The sequence below is a fragment of the Medicago truncatula genome, chromosome 3 (assembly GCF_003473485.1).
Source record: "Medicago truncatula cultivar Jemalong A17 chromosome 3, MtrunA17r5.0-ANR, whole genome shotgun sequence".
Taxonomy (NCBI): Eukaryota; Viridiplantae; Streptophyta; class Magnoliopsida; order Fabales; family Fabaceae; genus Medicago; species Medicago truncatula.
In genome coordinates this window covers 51,445,761-51,451,760 of record NC_053044.1, presented here as the reverse complement: position 1 = coordinate 51,451,760, position 6,000 = coordinate 51,445,761, and positions in this window count along the sequence as shown.

The following is a 6,000-nucleotide window of genomic DNA, read 5'->3' as shown; positions in this document are numbered from 1 at the left end:
CAATGGTCATCAATGGAATAATACTGATGCAACAATCATCAATTCAATAATGGCAGGTGAACTTAAAGAAATATGCCATGAAGGCGATGGCACGGCGTAGACATTGATTGACGACAGATTGGCGGAGAAAACGGGTGGTGTTTCGTTTTGGGGTTGAAGTGGAAAGGGAGAAAGTGGGTTAGAAGACTGGCGCTCTCTCTTTTCTGTTCGGAATATCAGTTTTGGTTTTTCTTTAAAACAATAACACGTGTCAGGTTTTATACCATATACGACCTTTTCTCTTTCAGATGACGACAGGTATCTAACACAAATCTGCAGAGCACATAACTTGTTAGAACTTAGAAATTCAATTAAGTGAGCTAGAAAGCTGCTGTACATTTGTTACATGGACAAACAAGACCGTGACATTATGCTCACATTCAATTCACTTCAAGGTAGGTTGGGAAACAATGATGCAATTTTTGACTAAATAAAAAGGAATAGAAGAATGCAAAACTCTTAGGGTGTGTTTGGGTGGAGTATTTTGGAAGGGCGACTTACTTTTTTAAATTATTACTGACTATAAAATGTTTTTTAAAATAAATTAAATGTGATTGAAGCATTATAAAATTATTTATCATGTTATTATTTCAAAAAAAAAAAATTAAATATTTTTTTTAAATAAAAAATATATTCCAAAATATAGATTAGCAGCCCTCCAAAGTCTCAACCAAACAGACCCTTGAATACTTTATTAAGGGTCTGTTTATTAAGCCATCAATAAGGTTTTTAAGGCTAGGCCAATAAAAAAGCATAAGACTAAGCTTGAAGTAGTTCATTACCAATGAATAGCAGATACTTCTCCATACTTGCACACAGAAATTGCATAGTTTGAATAACTGTTGTATTGCTATCAAAGCAAAATATAGTGATTAAATCAATAAAATAACGATGAATCCAGCCATCCCACAAAATAAAATAAAAAATCTAAGTTGTTCACTAATTCAAACAAACCAAACACAAAAAAGGCTAAAATATAATGCATTCCCTTTAAAGTTATCTCACATGCACCCCCAAACTTCAAACAAATTACTATACTCTAGTCTAATTTCAACTTAAGTTTCCAAATTTTGGAGATGGGTAAAAGTTTGTGAAAAGTGAAATGATATTTGTACAACTATTTTCTAACAACTTTTTGACAACTTTCTCTCTCATACTCACATTATCTTCTTATTCTCCCTCTTCCTTTTTCTCTCTCTATTATTTTTGACCAATCAAAGAAGAGAAAATCAAAGTTGTCCAAAGAGTTGTACCAAAAAGCTGTTCAAATATCACTACTCTTGTGAAAATGAATTTTGCATAATAATCTACAGTACACACCTTAAAGGGCCAAAGCATAGTTCATCCTAAAAAAAAATATTCCGACAACCAAAACTCAATGAATGTAGGATGTTAAACCTGTCTATTCTTGACTTTAGGTCCTGAACCCTTTCTCTTTCTCTTGTTATTCTTCTTCTTCTTGCTAGCTCCACACTTTGAATTCTCACTATAAGATTCTTGATTTGCTTCATTGATATCTCCAGCACTGCTTTGTTCCAAAACATTTTGCAAATTGGGCTCCACTAACTCTCCTTCTTCAACATCAATCATGTCAACATCATCATCTAAATTATCATCGTCGTATATAACATCGAGAATGTTATCTCCCTCCTCCATGACAAACGGTCAAACACCAAACCTGCATCAAGGGAAATCTCCTCCATGACAAACGGTCAAACACCAAACCTGCATCAAGGGAAATCCAAATTGGTATTCATTCGACAGTATCAATAAGTTTATGTTACGCACGATACATTCAGAGTGAGCATGTAAGAACACTAATGCAAAAAGTAAGAAAATAACGACAAATGTGCATGGTTTTCGAATTTAATTCGTATCCGAATTTTATCAATGCACGTCGAAACCCTAATTGTAAGTGCAATTTGAACGTTCTGCACTGAATTTGAAACAATACGCAATAAATAAAGGAAAATACAATGATAGTGATAGGAGTTTGTGTTTACCTTAAAAGAGCTTGAGAAAATAAACGCAACAAAAAACGATGCTGATTCAATGTATGTAAACCGGTGGAATTACACGGTTCTCTACTTAATCCTCTCCCTGTCTGTCTCCCAATACTTCAAATTCTTGCATTTTATCAAACAAAACTAATTAAATGCACTCTTTGCTCTTATTAATGCTTAATTTAGCACTTTATCTCATGGTGAGGTGCATGCCTATAAGATTGTGAACTTTTTGTGAACAACTAAGAAATTAGGGGATGATTTTAAATTTGATTTATTGTGAAGTCTAAAATTATTTTACACTGATATCCACTAAAATCAACATATATTTGTCTTAGAAAAAATGACATTGCACTATTGTAAATATTCACTTTTCACTCTCAAGGTTATTGATACATTCTAAAATCTTTCATTTATTGTTCTAAGCTTCTTCCTTAAGTTTTGTCTATAAAATTCATGTTCTTGCAGAAGATGGAAAAGCTAAAAATTCTCAATCTTAGTCATTCTCATTATCTCACACGAAGCCTTGACTTTTCAAACATGCCTAATCTCGAAAAGCTAGTACTCAAAGATTGCCCAATGTTATCTGAGATTTCTCCTAGCATTGGACATCTCGACAAAATTCTTCTGATAAATTTGGAAGACTGTATTAGCCTATGTAGCCTCCCAAGAAGCACATACAAATTAAAATCTCTAAAAACTCTCATTCTTTCTGGCTGTTTAAAGATTAACAAGTTGGAAGAGGACATGGAATAAATGAAATCTTTAACTACTTTGGTTGCAAATAACACTGCGATAACAAGAGTGCCTTTATCAGTAGTGAGGTCACCTGTGCGGCTATGAAGGATTTTCACGTGATGTGTTTCCATCTATCATTTGGTCTTGGATGTCACCAACAAATAATCTCACATCACCATTTCATGCACCTGCTGCCAAGTAGTAGTTCCCATGAACTATCCTCCTTTTCTAACCACCTTCAAAGGCTTCGAAGTCTTTGGGTGGATTGCAACTCAGAATGTCAACTTTCTCTGGATGCAAAAAATATTTTGGATGCATTAATTGCCACAGTTTTTAAGGATTTGGAATCAATTGCAACAACATCACAGTTATCAAATATGACTACTTCTACAGTTTCAGGATCAAAATATTCCTTCAAATCTCTTTTAATTCAAATATTCTTTGTTGACATACATTCTCTTTGTCTCCACTTGTATGCCTGCTTGTGTGTGTACCACCTCATACATTTGAATTCTTTAGTTTATATGTCTATAAACAATACACGCAAGTCTACACAACAATTTGCTAAAGGGGTAAAATACTTAAAAATTTAAATAATGTTGAACTTCTGACAAATAATGTCGTCAGTTATTGACAGTTTACATGGCACATGTGTGGAAGATTCCCCACAAATTTCATAAGCGATTTTTTATATTAAACCTTACTAGATGCACAAGAAGTGGTCTGTTAAGAGCAGAAAGAACTTTTGTAACTTAAATGATTGGTCAGTTACTGCTCTTGATCATATCTTTAATACTAGTCTCGTATTAATAAATTGATTGGTAGTGCTTGTAATATACTCATGTTGAAGATAAACAAATATTTATTAATTGAAATTGGCTGATGAAATACTTTTACAACTAAAAATTTAGAGAGTGGTACAATTTGTCATTGCCATTATTTCCCCACACTATTATTTTGGTTGGGATGGAATTAAGTGGGACTAAAATTCTGTTTATGAATCAAGCAAATATTTTGGTGTAACTTCAAAAAAAATATTTAACCAAAATACAATTAATTATCTTTAATTGTGGAATAAATGATGATAAGGTGATACTAATATACTGGTCAATTGAATTTTGAGCATATCTTTACTTTTACAGAATATGGCTGTTAATGGGAGTGATTGTTGTTTGCTCCCTGGTGATAGTTATCCAAATTGGTTAACCTTTAATTCTGAAGGTTCTTCGGTAACTTTTGAAGTCCCTCAAGTGGAAAGGCATAACTTAAAGACAATGATGTGCATTGTCTATACTTCAACCTCAGATGACATAACATCAGATGGCCTTAAAAACGTGTTAGTGATAAATCACACAAGAGCCATCATTCAACTCTATAAGAGTGAGACATTAATCTCCTTTGGAGATGAGGAGGGGGAGAGAGTAGTATCAAGTATAGAACCCGGTAACAAAGTGGAGGTGGTTGTTGTTTTTGAGAATGGTTTCATTGTGAAGAGGATAGCAGTTTATCTTGTATATGATAATTCAATTGGCAAAACTATTGATCTGTATCATTTACCAGACCTGAATATCATTGATTGTAGCAGTGATGATAGTGAATGCATTGGCAAAAGGATCTCTACTGAAGAGGAGTCCATCGATGACTTCAATCAGACTAGAAAGAAGAAAAAACGAGTGGAATGAATCAATGAGGGGTAAAAATCAGTTTTTGTAGTGCATGCAAACTTTTGATTGGAAACAATTGTTTTCCAATTTTGGCTGAAGTTTCTAGATTTTATTCATGGTAAATTTTTGTAATCCTAAAGATAGGTGAAAGATTACAATTTGTTATGTTACAATTCTTCCACGTCATATCTAGTTTTTGGCCGTGACTCTAACATTATTTTCAGCTTTGAGAGAGAAGTACTCAATTTTGAATTTTAATTGAAATATCTTCGTCGAATATATGTGTTTGGATTCTCTCACCGGCACCACCACCGTCCAACAATCTTCTCATATCCACCTCTCACCAACCTCCACGACAGTCATCACCGTCTCTCTACAACCACAACCTCCTGAGCTTTCACCTCACAATACCGTCGTCATCAATAGTGTAACAGTCCGATTTCCGCTATATTTATTTTTTATTGTTTAATATGTGTTTATATGTGCTAAGTTGTTGTTGGATTGAGATGTGATTCATGTTCAATTGATGTTTTTGTTGTTAATTGATGTTGTTGTTGATGAATCATGACTTGGGTATGCATATTCATGAATTGATGATGAGAATTTGAATTGTTGCTGATGTTTTATGTAAATGGGTTGATTTGGTAAATTGGTTAAAAGTGAGATTGATTTTCATGTTCAATGTGTTTTTGAGTGTTCTTGTGAGTTATTTGACCTATAAACAATCTTTGGAAACATGTTTGGGTATTGGGAGATCAAAATTGGGAATTTTGGGTGAAAATGGGTTGAAACCCGTGATATTTTTCTGCAGAATTATGACTATTCGCTTAAGCGAACAACAGCTGTCTGATGACTGTTCGCTTAAGCGAACGGGTAAGCGAGCAGCCCAGAAGCTACTGCCTTGAGTTCGCTTAAGCGAACGGGTAAGCGAACGTGCCCAGTTTCAACACCTTTTGATTTTTGTTCCGAGCTTCCTAGGGCCAATCCGAACTTCTTAAAACACTTCTTTTAACTTGTATAATCACTGTTTGAACAATTAATCCTACTGGAACATCTCCTTGAATGAAATTGGACTTGGTTTGTGAAATTGAAACTTAACTTTGAAAATTCGTCCAAGAACGTCGTTTTTCCGAAATTTGATTTTCAAGGAATTGGAATGGGATTAAGGTAGTATAGTGATTACATGATTTCTGAAAATGGTTGTGATTGGTTTCTTGAGTTCTAACTAGTTTTGTTTTGAAAATGGAAGATTCTTGGAATAATGTTAAAGAGAGACGAACATTGATGAAAATATCCTTTTAAGCCAATCACCTTATAAATCTTTATTGGTTAGTTTTGTATGACTAAATGGAGATGTGTGAATGAATTGTTATATGATCGATATGATATTTGTCATGAGATGTTGTATGTTCTCTTACTTGGGATATGAGAAATATTGAAATGATGAAACTATTTGATATAGTGATGTTGAATGATAATGATGATTATTGATGATCATGGTGATAATGTGATGATGATTCTTATTTTGATTTATGAGTTGAATGTTGTGTGGACGT